Raw genomic sequence first — 15,701 nt, forward strand, 5'->3', positions numbered from 1 at the left:
AATACATCGAGGGCTCCACATTTAATACTTTGAAATGGTACTAAATATTCATTCAGTGGTATATAATTAAAACGAATAAGCTTATATGCACTAAAAATATAAAAAGTATGTATATTATCTTTAATCCATGTGCATGAAACAAAACCTGTAAATTCATATTGATTTATTTAATAATAATAACAAGCGTTAGCCCAATTTACAGTAAATTAATAACAACCATAAACTATATTATAATATACAAAAAATAATGTAAAACATAAAAATATACTTATTACTTATTACACTTCTTTGGTTAATAAGATAATATCATAACAAGTTAACCACAAGAAAAAATAAAAATACATAGGTACAAGCCTTGGCATCGTGAGCCATTTGGTTTACAAATAATTTTAATCGTTAACATATTATGAGGTGTACTTATTCTAAATATTAATTTTAAATTTTGGTTGGAATGGAAATCAAAGAATTATCAAAATTAATAATTAAAGAGAACAAGGCTATTATTTCCTCTATTTTAATGATTATAAATTTAATATATTTTAGAGAATATATTCATAACCAGAGTTACTATGAAGCACGTGCACAGTGCACACGACTGAATCGAAAAGAATCGCGTTGACGGGTTGATGTAAAACTTAAATTAACCCTAAATTCCCAGAGTAAATAAATTAGAGTATACATAATTCACAGCGATAATTTAAATAAACGTTTTGATAAATTATAAATGTGTTGCCCAAACAAATAATCGTACATTATAGCAAAGAGTCATATACTAAGTACATAATTGATTAATTATTTAATAATTTACGATAGATCATTTAAACAAAAAACATTAAATGTTTTTCCAATGTTTTTTTTTGTTAAGACACTAAAAATGATAAACATCATTTTTTAAAAACAAATTTAATTTTTATTAGAGTTATTTTTTAAGTTTTTACTTAATAAAGAATTATAATTATACTCCACTTCTCCTGCTTTTGAAAATAGAAAGATAATTTTATTTTCATAAATCGTAAAGCGGTATAATTTTGAGAAGTATCATCTTTAAATTAGCATTTTAGATGCAATGAACTTTGAAGATTTCCCTCTTCACTTTATAATTTGTGCTATAATTATAAAAACTTTGAATGATTATAAACAATTATGAATAATCTAACACTTACTATATTTTATGTTATATGAATTATCATTAATGTATTTAATTTGTATACGTTAACATTAGGACGCAACATAAACTTGACCAAAATGTAATTACTATATCGAGATGTTGACAGGCCGCTTTTCAATAATCACAATAACCTTATTTTGATTATCAGACAATCATAGTCGAAAAATACTGAACATGTATTATCAGATAACTTAATCTAAGTGCTTTTAATATAATCGTAATGAACCACTCATTCCATAATTGTGCACAGTAACATAATAGCATTTTACATGTATCATTATTATTATTATATATTATTACCAGCTATGTCTAATATATACTATAATATGTACTATGTATGCGATGTTGATATAGGTTACATGTAAAGTTATTCTTTTCTTTTATAATATTAAGAATTCAACAATAGTGCATTTTTAAACCTTTTTATCATAGTTAGGATGCTCAAAGTAAAATAATAATACAATGGCTAAAAAACATATTATATAAGTTAATTAACAATACAAAACTCAAATTAGGCAGTGGTTTCCATAGCATGCGTACACAACGAGGATTTTATTGCAATCATTTTCCGCCGATTGAATGTACGAATCGTTAATCGCGGTTAAAACAATGCTGCCTGCGGACATAGAGTATCGTGTACGATCATAATGATAATAATATACCATGAATTAATGTAAAATAGACTTTACAGAAAGCTCGTTATTAAGCCTAGACAATAATAGTATAATATTATTACAATAGTATAGTATTACATGTCGTGCATACGAATGTACAATGTGTCCAGCTTGACACAACTGATGGGAGGTAACTATTGCGTGGGTACTATGAAATTCGTCAAAATATTAACTATGGGTCATTGGATCATAATAATATATATATATATAGTGTGTGGACGACTTGCGAACAACGAAGAAAAAATGCAATAACATGTATACCTAATATACATATAATTATCTTTGACGACATTGTTTTCAGTTTTTCGGGTCGTTGAACTGCAGTGTTATACCAGGAACATCTATTTCGCAGGTTATAGGCGATGCATAGGAGCTATTGATCAGTACTTTATAATAACTTATATGGACCGGCCGAGACGATAGTGAATACAATATGCGTACAGCAGTGTACACCGCGGGTTACATTTCGGAAAGTATTCTGTTAAATTTGATACCGATGTAAGTACTCAAATCTGCGTGTCTAAGTGCCACGGTTTCACCCAGCCCGCCGCCTCTACTGCGGCCAATAGTACTACAATTTTAAGTTATCAACCCAAATTATTTAAAACGGCACAGATTAGGAAAAACCGAAAACGATTTCTGCAGGCGAATGGTTGCGTACAATAAAATAATATGCTTGTGCATAATAGAATAGAATATTATTATTTATATACATACATATCTTTAGTATCGATTATAGGTGTATATTATATGCGTTGTTCGCTTTAACTAGGCGGGCAGACACACACGGTGAATATTTTGCGATAAATCACACGCGATCCAAAAGGGTGATTTACACTGTATGCACTGCACACACTATATTATATTATTATTATTATTATTATTATTATTATACATCCCGTATCGCGTGTACAAAAATCGCACGATAACAGTTATGGAATAATGAAAAAAAAAAAATTGGCATAACAGCAAAATACTGTGTGAACAATCGCCGTCGGTTCTTCTTAGTTCTTATTTAATAGAGTTTCGACCAAGTGATAAAAATATGATGCTGTGTATAATATATACGCGTCCGTCATGGTACAATATTACACGTCGTGTTGGCGAGTGCAAGCGAAAAAATAGAAATTTATTTACGGTAAGCGTTCAATTTACTAGTGTGACAAAAACAGAGATCAGTGAAACAAAAATACGTGTAATGTATCATTTTGTACGTTTACGTTACAATGTGTGGCGAAAAAAAAAAAATAATAATAATAATAATAAAAAAGTAATAGCTGGGCGTTTAAAATTGTATACTTGTTAATGACACTCGTATTTAACGCAAACCAAAAGATAATAACAATATAACTATATTATACCCAGTATTATACATATTATAAATAAAACATATAAATACTTAATTTTAGATATAACGGGTTTTTTGTGTAGACGATACCACAAAAAAACAGTATAATCACATTATTGCCACCTATTGACCAGTTAAAATATTTTTGACTTTGAATGTATTTTTTTCCATATATTATGATAAAAATTATATTTGTATAAAGTGCATAATATCAAAGCAAAGGTTTTAAGGATCAACCGAGTCAACAATCACCGTATTGTTTAACGAATACCAAATTATTAAATTATATAAGTATTCAACATTTTTTTTAAAAAAACTGTAGTTTCATTTTATGTTTTAGTTTAGTTTTGTTTATATCCTACACGATTATTGAAGTACTACAATAATATTATTACATTAGAGCACTTCAATAATATAAACGGCATAAAGATTAGACAATATAGGTACATTACTGTCGTGAATTATTTTTTCCAGATGATACCTACTTAAAATAAATACGACTTACATACATATTATTATATTATTTAAGAATTCAAGAACAATATAACATATTATTGTATGTGAGTAGAATTTCAAATCAAACATATCATACCAAAAAAAGAAATATTCATAAAAAAAAGGTTTATATCGTCGTCATCGACTCCCCAGTAACATTAAGGACGATATACACATAATCTGTGGAACGATAAATGATCAACGAAATTACTTATATATATATATGGTACACGGAGAGAGTTGTAACAATGGTATGCATCTTGATTCAGTATCTAGTAAAATATATGTATGTTTAATGGACATTTTATTCCAATAAATCAAGTCATATTTTATATTTTTATCATACATTAATACGTAAAAAACCACAGCTGTAACTCTGAGAGAAGAAAATAATTTTGGGCTTCTCGCGATGGAAACGGAAAACACATACGCTACACTGGAACATATCACGTACGAAAAAAATGTATTATAATAAATCGCGAATTTTAGACTTCATCCTATATAAGTGTAGCAAAATAATCTGATGTCTGGGGGCGAAAAAAAGAACAAAAATGTTCTACTCTCACAGGTAACATCAATTTTTTAGCAACGTTTCAGTGTTTGTTATTTCATTTTTTTTTTTTTTTTACAGAGAAAATAGAGATATTTTATTATATTCGAATGTTATCAAACCACCGATTTTGCAAAATGTCCATACAGTAAAGTGCACAATCGACACACTATTTTTTTTGTTACGAAAACGCACCGCACCAATTCTGACAAAGAAATTGTACACATATTATTATGTACCTGTATATGTATTGTACTGCTGACAACTGTATCTATAAATAGAAAAATTCTATTCATGCAATACTATTACTATGTACGATATGATGATAATACATTTGTTATGTACCTACATCAAAAGTGTAATAAATTCAGTAAAAAATAAAATGTGTAAATTAATGTGCAAACTGACGAGATGGTTATCGTCCTCTGGAAATGAAATATAAAATAAAATAGACTTAGATATAATAAAATGATCTCACTGAGATCGAAGAAGAAACAATGATCTTATACACAAAATTCTTGAACCATTAACGATAATGATAAAAAAAAAAAGTAGTAAGGCAAACAAAGAGAATCAAATGTAATTTGGATGTATGACTAAAAATATAAAATGTGTTTAAAATTGTTTATAATTTGCTAACAAATAATTTAGCATTAAGTTGAAATATTCAAAACATCTCGAAATTGAAAAACATGGTTCTGAGTACCGCGTAATATTATTACATGTAAAATGTATGTACTATTATAGTATGCGTTATAATAATAATAATAACATAATAAATCTGCCACCAAATGAAACACAACCAATAGTATTATACGTGCCAATGAGAAAACGAAATGAAAGGAATTTCATCATTTCACGGTACGACGGCTAAACATGGATTTGTACTCTTGTGCGGCGTTTGACGAAGTGATGTGAGTGTATAATATACGATCTATTGATGTTACAAGAAAAATTCACATATACAAAACACGAAAATTTACCCATGCAAATGGAAAATATATGAATGTATATATTTATAAGTATATATTATGTATAAAATATCGATCGCATAACTTTTAGAAGTTTTGCTCAAGAGTATTGGGCCAACTATATTATATTATACATTTTAGTTGCTATATGCATAATATAATATTAAAACCATGGTTGGTAAATAGATATTTACATAAATAGTGTATTCATTCAAAACGGCGATTGTATTTACCGTTTTCAAGTTTAAACAATATTATAATAATATTAATAATAATAATTTTATATGACGTCGTTTGCGCATACAGCTTTCGACGTGCTTAATATTATTTATAAGTTGTTTAAACGACCGACCCTATGCCGGATTAATAGGGAGAGGGGTGGGTACTGCGCTACTAACATACAACCGCTGTGCCACAGCGACTTCGATCCAACTCAATAGGAACAATTAACAAGCTTATGTAATGGTTCACGGCACCTCATAATTATGGTATACTCGAACTTATTATGACCCACGACGACGACGTAATTTTTGCTCGGTAACAGTCTCGGTTCTTGAACGATGACTCATCGCATATCCGTTCAATCCTCACGCGAATCAAAGTTATTTCAACAAACTATTTTAAATTTAATCTTATTTAAAAACCCACATGACTCCAGCACGAATAATAATAGTATCTAGCATACCTTTTTGTTAAGGAATATGAGCCAATCTGAAGGTAGCCTGGTTTGTTAAAATAACGCGGGTACGTACTACAAGATCCTCCTTATTCTTCTCTACATTCACAATATGTTTTCTACACTTTATTTTCGCCAAAGCGACTAAAAATTTGAAATAAAATGACCTGTTGTACGTAAATATTGTCCAGACTGTTGCTTCTGAATCTTTATGAAAATTCAAAACTATTGACATGTTGTATTTCATTTTTACTTTTTTAATATCGTAAAAATTTAATTTCAAAACATCCAATCTTCGAGTATAGCTAATTTCGTAGCTACATTGGTCCCTGTAGAATGAATTCTTTATATTTTATATATGTAACTTAACGACATATAATAAGTATTATTAACTAAAGACTAAAGAATTGTTGATGGGTCGACAGTTTTTAAGTGTAAATATTACATTTACATGTTCATTAAAATATCGTAATACGTTCTACAGTGTGCAACCAAAGTCTATTAATATTTTATACAATATTTATGAGTGCTTTTAACTCTGACACGAAAAGTATGATTTTATTAAAATAATATTAATATTGCAAAGTTGTCAACATTTACTTATTGAAATAAACAAAAGAGCTTCCATCCACAGTCTACACACATAGTATTATAATATTAAAACTACAATATGATAAAGTACAATAGTCCCAGCGTTAGGATTCTGTAGAAAAAGAGATAAAATATAAAATAATGTATTCCAAAATAAATACAAATAGGTATTATTTATACATCAATTCATATATTTTAAAAAAACACCGGTAAACGGTGTGTGGTATAAATCACCTAACCTAGAAAACTTCTAAATACAAAAGCACAAGATTGAAAATAACTCTATAGTGGTGAAACATGAAGTTGGTTTAAAGTATTAAAAATATTTTATTGTTTATCCAACATAATATTAAATTATATACATAAATTAAAACAACTGACTAAAGATGGACGATATAATTATACAATGGATTCAAATATTCTACAATTATTCACTAAACCTTGCCTCTAAAAAATTAAACCGCTCGTTGAAACTCATAGCGGAGCGACTAATTGCTGCACTATATCCAATATACTATTACAACATGTTACGTTGACGAGTTATATACATTTGTTGTTGTTGTAATAATACAATGAATCCCCGTTATTTGCGCCATGTATTTAGATTTTTTATCAGAGTAGAATTTAATATACGTTAGGTTAGGACAATGCAGACAATGTAGACTGTGATCTGTGTTCAGATGAAGAATCGATGTAAACACAATACTATGTGCATATATGAGTAACGAGTATATATGAATTATTTGCCTCTTACGCTAAATTACTCACTGTTATATTATGCGAACCTTAATAATACTTTTCTGGATGTACGCATATTATATAAGTATCATGTTTCCATATCCTAGCTCGGGAGTCCTTGTCAATCGACCGGTAACCTCAAAGTTTCTATAATCTGTATATATTTATGCCGAGGTACCTAATGTGAACTCTCATTAGGTACATTGATTAAACGTTCATTCATTTATATATTATAGATTCATGGGTATTATTCACATTACCGTGTTCTGTCCCTCATACTGCCGTGAGTATTTCCTACAACAATATTATAATATACATAATATCATCCTGTGAAATTACAGCCTTAATACCATTAAGTGAAACAAGTTGTTTACGAAATACGATTTTTTTTTCTCTTTTAATCTGCAACGATTTGAGTTTAATTTTTAATTTTCAATACCATATTCTTATAATTTATGAAATCCAGTATTCTCCGCTTAATCCGGACAGATCGGGAAAAAGAGGTATTTCGGCATTGTTTGGATTGAGCGAAATACATGGATTAAGTGGTAGCCAAACAAAGGACTTAGGCCATAGAAAATAAGAAAAAATAATTTTGAATATTTTTGTTGTATTAATATAATATGAAATGTTTTTAAATTGAATGCTTCTAAAAAAATTATAATTTTATGACATGTTTATATAATACAATACAATTTTGTATAAAAAAAAAGATAATTTTTCAACGTAGTTTAATATTATTTTTATCAATTTAATATATGCGTCTGTGAATATTGTGGAACAGCACCTCTTATGCACTTATCAACTTTTAAGGTTGTTTAATACCTATAAATTGTTATAGGTTCACTATTTGTTCTTACTCAAGTTAATATACTTGGAATTTAGGCTCGACTTTTTTTTAATTATCTGATATGATAATAGGTAGACATACACTGCACAGTTGTTATGGATGGCGTAAAAGGCTGATACTGTACTGTACGTCAAACTTTTGTATACATTTAATTTAATCAGTATTTTATTATTTTTTGAGTCACATAAATCAATAATATTTAATAGATTATTCCTGTTCAAACATAAATATAAATAAAGATACCAACTAAATAGGTATATGTTTAAATGGTATTCCTACTCTCAAAAGCATTTTGTGATAGAAACAACCAAATAATTAAAACCTATGTTTTGAAGGCAAAGAAGTTCAAAAACATGTATGTTTGTAAAATTTTGATTTGAATAACAATAAATACTATAACTATTAGTAGCATAATAGTTTTATATAACTAAACAGAAGTTAAAAAAATATTTATATTTATTCAAATATTTATAAAATGAAAAATAAAAAGTCAGTAATAAAGTTGTAATTTATATTTTACCTATATTTGATTTATAAATATTTATACTTTTGTTAAGTTGTGCTTAGTTACTTGCTTCTTCCAGAAATAGTAAAACATAAACTCAGGAGTATGGACAGACAAGACCGCCGTGCGTGCGTATTGGCCTGTCCCTGATAGTTCTCTTGACAGGTACAATTATTGCAGTAGCGTGTGTAAATATTACAACAATATTACGACAATAAAGAAACCATAATACGGAGAGGAAAAATTATAAAAACAGCATATTTTATATGAGGACGAATCCCAGCATAATGTCCTTCGAACCCTTATTTCGCTTGATGAACGAAACATAATTTAATCGAATGGTGTAGAGCTTATAGGTATAATGCCGTCCTTATACATACATAATAAATAGTAATATTATACACTCAACTATACCCACACACAGAAACACACTCACTAACGTATATAGTTACTATGACGCGTGTACGCTTAACCTAACCTACAGGGTGATTCACCAAGTATAATCACTACATTTTCCCTTCAATAATGCAGTTATTCAAAACCTGAATTTTGGAATTTTGAAATATACTTAAAGATTATATTTTCAAAGTGTCGAGATATTTGTACGATAATTAGAAAAGTCCTGTGGTGTAGCTGACTTTTGTTTTTTCAAAAGATATCTCCCTTTTTTCACTGTTAATTATTTTATGGATTATTTTTCTAAACGTGTATGCTAACGAATCAAAATAAAATGTACTAGTAATTTTTGAGTTATTTAACTCTGCGCACTAAATTTAATAAGTCTATGTTAATGAACCAGAAAGATATGAAGGCGATGAAGAATTGAAAATGTAAATTTTTCATAAATGTTACTTAATACATCTACACATTAAAATATGGTTGTAAAAATATCGATCGAGTTTAATAAAAACTAGTGTCAATACTACATCTAGTTTTTTTTTATTTTTGTTCCACTATTTTCAAAGGTTATACTACTATCCTTTCTATAACAAACATTTTAATAACTGAGGAACCATACTCGTTTAAATTCGAACTAGATACGTCATAATTTCCAAAAAAAATTGACCACTCAAAGAGGGAAGAGAAGAGCGGTTCTCTTTTAAAAAAACGAAAGTGTGTATCACCAGAGATTTCACAAATTTTTAAAATATGTCATTTAAATATACTTTAAAATTCCATAAATCATAATTTGTAGGAATTTATTACTAAATGTGAAAAAAATAAGGCGGAGCATACTTGGTGATTCACCCTGTACATAATGTAGTATAATGCACTGGATAATAAGGACTCGATTGAAAAGTTAACTCGATACGAGCTTAGTACTCGCCTGCTGCATTATTTCTATATGAGTGTAATATGTATATAATATATAGGTATATATATATATATAATATTCTGCGTATACAAGCGGTTTTCGGCTAATGGGTTTCGTGTCCGTTCCATCCGCCGGTGTTAGGGATGACTGAACTCCGATGAGCGTCTATTTACACCGAGATCGTGGGGACTAATGGCCGAGTCGGATTTTCGAAAATAAGAATCGTACCTGTATAATAATAATGCGATATAGTGTAATGCGTGTATACGGCAACACTCATCATGGAGTTTTATCCAAAAACTCCGCGCGAAAGGGTGAAAAATGTATATACGTGGCTATACTGATGTACTTTTATATTATTCATACGATAATATGCTCGTAATAATATTATATAATACCGCATAAAAGGTCGAGAATCGACTTGTTGCGCATTAGGTGACGCGACGGAATTTGTGGATCAGGTAATCCCTATAATATTATCCGGACTCTTCAGGAGTGCACTTCATTACGGGCAAGGGGCCGTAATGCACAGGTGTCAATAACTGAAGGCTCCGGAGCAATAATCGGCAACTTCCATTTTTTTAACTATCCAATAGATACATAAAAAACTGGCTAAAAAATTGACAGAATACGACACATTAAAAACTCTGTATAATTACATTTGTGTGGATATGATATACATCGATTTAAACCATTTTATTTGGTATATACCTACTATATTCATGTGAATAGTTTTTTGTAAAAAAGTTATTCAATTTTTATAGTTACATTTTTAAACGCTGCAATAGCAAATTAAGTACACATTAGATTTTGGACGTAATTGGTCATTAAAACCAACTAGTATGTAAATAGTCTGCATGTAGTTATTATAATATATTAGACGGAAAAAACTGTCACTTATAATAATAACAATAATGATCGGAATGCAACACCGTGACTACTGTCAAACACCTGCTAACAGAATGCCTCCTCACAAAAGATGCCAGAGACAAACTCATGCTCCCCAACAACCTTTGTGAAATACTAGCACCAAACACGGAAAGAACATCCTAGAACTTCTCAAACGAACAAACCTTCTGCAAAAAATATAACACAAATTCTAAAATACCACATACAATTAATATTATTATATTATTTATATCATATAATTATCTTATATACTTTTCTTTTCTTTTTTTTCTTCTTCTTTATGCTCTAGTATCATTAAGTAAATTATAATAAAATTGTAACATATATATCTTAAACGCCAATAACCCTGGCAGTTGAGGCGTATTTCTAAATAAAAAAAAAAAAAATAATGATCGGAAGTAAATTTTTTTTAACGGCTCAATGTTTAAAAACGTGCTTTAAAAAAACATTGAACATAGGTAACAGGTTAGCTGCACCGGTGCTTTCGAATGCACGCCACACGGAAAGGGGAGACAGTAGTTATGCTCGGGGGTGGCGAGACTACGGAAAAAAACGAAACCTTGTAAATGAAATACTAATAGGACGACTCCGTTTTTCGTTACTTTTGTTTTTATGTTTCCCGCCTCAATGTGTATACCAAAATAATAATTTAGAGAGTCCCGCCAGTTTCGATCAATCGAAATTCGCACGCATAGCAATGAAAAATATTTGTGTATACTGCGACGACACTGAGATATTTTCGGTTTTTGATTGTTTCGTTTCCACCGGTTGTTCATTAGACTAGATCATATTATTATTTATGTACATTGTACATATTTTAGGTATACTGTCGAAACTTTGGTAGAAATAAACGTTCAGTGTTATGTTACCTACACTGTACCATAATATTATACATTTCAATATTGTTGGTATACTATTGTCACATAATATATGTTTATATGTTGGTACCATACTACCTACTCAATTATACTAATTGAAACAAATGTTGGTTTCTCGGAATAATAATATACATTTACCAATATCGGAAGGTGCCAAGAAACTATTCTGGAGAGTGTAGACTGCAGAGGATTCGAGTTAATAATAAAGTAAATGACGAAATAATCGATGATAAATGTATTTATGTTCTATATACAACCGTATTTTGTTCCCTCTATAATTCGTATTTTGGAGGATACCTATGGCAACACGTTTATTAAATATAAATTAAAATAATAACTGTTACGCATATTATTGTTTTGCCATATTCATAAAATGATTATTTAAACATTAATTACCCAATACACACATACTAAGTAAACGATATTAATGATGGAATTTAATATAGGTATATTGAAAATCCACTTGAACCAATCAGACTTTGAAAATATTTGGAAAATATACTGCCAATGTAGTTATTAGTCCGAAAAAATATGCATTCCAATATCCTACTGACTATTCAATTATTTTTCAAAATTTTACGAGAACCCATATATTAACATAATACAAAAACTATATAGCCATACATCGAAGGAAAGTTATTTTCATGCTGCCCTAAACACAAATTATCAATAATTATAATAACGAATTGTATCTAACCTGTAATCACAACGGAATTTTTAAAATATTTTTATTTCACTGATTTTTGTAGGTACGTATCCATAATACATCAATATGGTGATAAAATATTTTCAAAAGAGTTGCTTGCAAGATTAATAAAAAATTAAAATTTTCTGTTCAGATTGAAATAAACATTATTTCGTAGTGTCGCTTCGAAAAGGAGAAATCTAGATTTTTTTATGCTCTTATAAAAAAAATCCTTTGTAGTCAACAACATAATGGAAAAGGTAAATATTTAATCTTTTGACGTTGTACTTTTCTTCACTATATTTGGTTAATGGAACATTAATATTTTTCATAAACTCGTTCAAAACTTTTGGTTCGAATAGTTTACTATGTATGTGCAACGTGCTTCGTATTTCATTATTTATAAATCTCTAATAAAAATAAGTAAAATATTAAATTTGAATCTAAGTCTAAATAATGATTGAAAAATAAATCTTGTCTATTAAGTATTTTGATTTTGTTTATTAATTCAACTAATATTAGTTATTAACTCAAATACTCTACCGAAAATAACCAATAATAAGCTACTAAAACTGTTTCATACAATTGTCATATTGCGAATGATTGTTTATTTTTTTAAATTTATGAATGAATAAAACTTCACTGGAAATAGTTTTGATTTAAACGAAAATGTATTTAAATATTAATTTGAAAGCTTTTTTATTTTTATTTGTAATTTTGTTTAAATTCAAATATACAATTGTTAATGCCTATTGAAATTAATTTGATTTCACTAATCGCATAAATATTTAATGCACATTAGCCCAATACACCTAACTACCAAATTAGTTTAATCTAATGTACCTATACATTAACGATTATATACAAACCACATTAAACGTGCCTCGTATCTCTTAAACTTAAGACTTTAGCTAAATATTTTTCAGCTGATAACTTCCATGGATTCTAAAGTTTCTTAAATTATTTTGGAAAGACCATTGACGAATGTTCTCAAAAACCTATACGCGCATAGAATTTACTGTTTTTGAACTGAATCAGGCTAACGGTAAGTGTTTGTAAAAAATTAATGCAAATCGTTAAAAATCAAATACAGTTGTATTTTATAATGTTAATAAACTACAAAATTCAAATGAATCCACCACATCTCAACAACGCATACAAATAAACCCAATAACTACCAAAAAGGTACACACACTAACAACCATAAACTAAGGGCACATGTCAAAATAATTACAATAAAGTATCACTCACACAAAAATTAAATATCATGAATCCTGTCATTTAAAAAATGGAATTTTCCTCTTATTCTAAACAGGGGAGATGGAATAACGATCATCCTAGGCGGAATAGAAAAACCAATTTAAAGATATGTAATCCGACGATCAAAGTCATTTCAACAATTGTAAGGATAACAGTTTCAAATATGAATTTAAAAAATTAATTAAATTTTTTTAAAATATTTTTAAAGAATGTTATACCACTGTACGCGCCATACGCTCAATAAATAACTCCATTAAATTATTATCCATACCAAGATGAAAAATGTTATACGTAAGAACGCAAGGAAGAGCTAAAATCCACTATAGTTTTTATCATCCAATCAAAACTCGCCAAACAAAATCTGCTTTGCCGCCGCATAATCTCTTACCTCCTTTTAACTGGATCTCATAATTTTAGTATGCGTTTTCTCCACCGACACTAAAATCGGTGCTATAAAAAAAAAGCCCAACTTATAAGTCGATTTTAAGTCTTATCATATTTTTTTATTTAATTTTGTATATTAACTTGAGATATTTTATAAACTGAAGATTGTGATATATACTTAGGAACTAATTTATTTTAAAGTGTTCTTGAAAACTTAACAACATTTTTAACTAAGCTGAGTAATCATATAATATCAAGTAAATTACCATAGACGTTTGTACTGTTTGTAGTATAGATAGTCATTGATATTAAAATGCATTAGTAAAACAAGTTCAATCCTCAAAATCATATGTGATTCATCCACTTGGAAAATTGTAGTTTTAATTTTTGAGTTTTTCAAATTATCTCATTGTGGTAGTGTAATTTAATTTATGTTACATTAAGTTACAACATAATAAAATAATTTATTAATCAAAATGTTAAGTAATTTTGGGCATTGATAATAGTGATAATCACATATTATTATATCATCAAATATATTTAAAAATTTAAAAATAGGAATATACTATAATTATATTATATGCTTAACATTTCTAGTTTAACGAAAAAGTGATTGGTATATAATAATAAAGTTGTATTTCTCAATAAACATACTATGTTGAGGAACAACGATTGTATCAGTGTTTCAGACACTTTTTATGATACAAAACCAATCTAGTGGAAATTATATGTAGATTGTGTTTTGATGTCAAAATTGAAAAAAAACTCATTATTGTTTTTTTTTTCAATCAGTTGGAAAAAACAATAAAAATAAAATAAAGAGTGAAAAATAAAGGATGAATTTACAGTCATTACATATAAAATCCATTCACCCTTTACTTCGTTTTTTGAAGTGCGATGAACAATCGTTTTCAAATCATGGAATAGCTCATAATTGATAATATGCCATATGTCGTCAAATTAATCTACTCAAAATGTAATTTCGGTGAAACTAAATCCTGACCATAGTCGATATCGAAGTCAGGCTAGTGGCATTTTATCGGAATTGATTTTCCATTTTTTACTAGCCGTAATAAAAATGTTAATTAAAATAAAAACAATCTTTTTACATGTTTAATAATAATATATACTTAAACAAGGCTTTCAAGCCACCCTTTGCCATTTATCGTACATTTGACTACAATACAGTACCTAATTAGAGAGTATTTCCAAAGTCAACTTTATTAAATTAGAACCCGTATAAATTTTATAATTGCTTAAAAGTGACGTAATTTCAAGTTTAATTAACTTCAAAATATGCGATGCAAATTTTAATTTTATGGAATTACTAAAATTGCATTTAATTAGTACTATAATACCTAGTACCTACTATACAATATACTTTGTAAATATATTGATGTAATGTAAAACCAATAAATACATCAGCATCTATTTTCGAATAAATCAAATATTCAAGATAAATAACATATATTTTTAACAAAACGGTATTAAATTTGATATGTATTGTTAAAAATCAACTTATCTTTTAGGGTGTGTTGAAAAATACATTAAGTAGAACATTTTTCTCAATATGATTATAAACTATGGGTAATGATTAATCGTTATGAACATGAGGACATCTCATGTGTAAAAAAAAAATACTTTACCTATATGCGTTATCAGAATCGTGGCAAAAGATAACATTTTTAAAATATGTTTCAAACA

General features: G+C 28.3%; 1 protein-coding gene across 1 annotated transcript in view; it reads right to left on the reverse strand.

Annotated features, from left to right (window-relative positions):
* LOC111039345 (Kv channel-interacting protein 1-like) overlaps positions 1–15,701 on the reverse strand; it is a 110,116-nt gene that overhangs the window by 57,880 nt on the left and 36,535 nt on the right. The window lies entirely within an intron of this gene.

This window comes from Myzus persicae, unplaced genomic scaffold, assembly GCF_001856785.1.
Source record: "Myzus persicae strain clone G006 unplaced genomic scaffold, MPER_G0061.0, whole genome shotgun sequence".
In the NCBI taxonomy this organism is placed as follows: Eukaryota; Metazoa; Arthropoda; class Insecta; order Hemiptera; family Aphididae; genus Myzus; species Myzus persicae.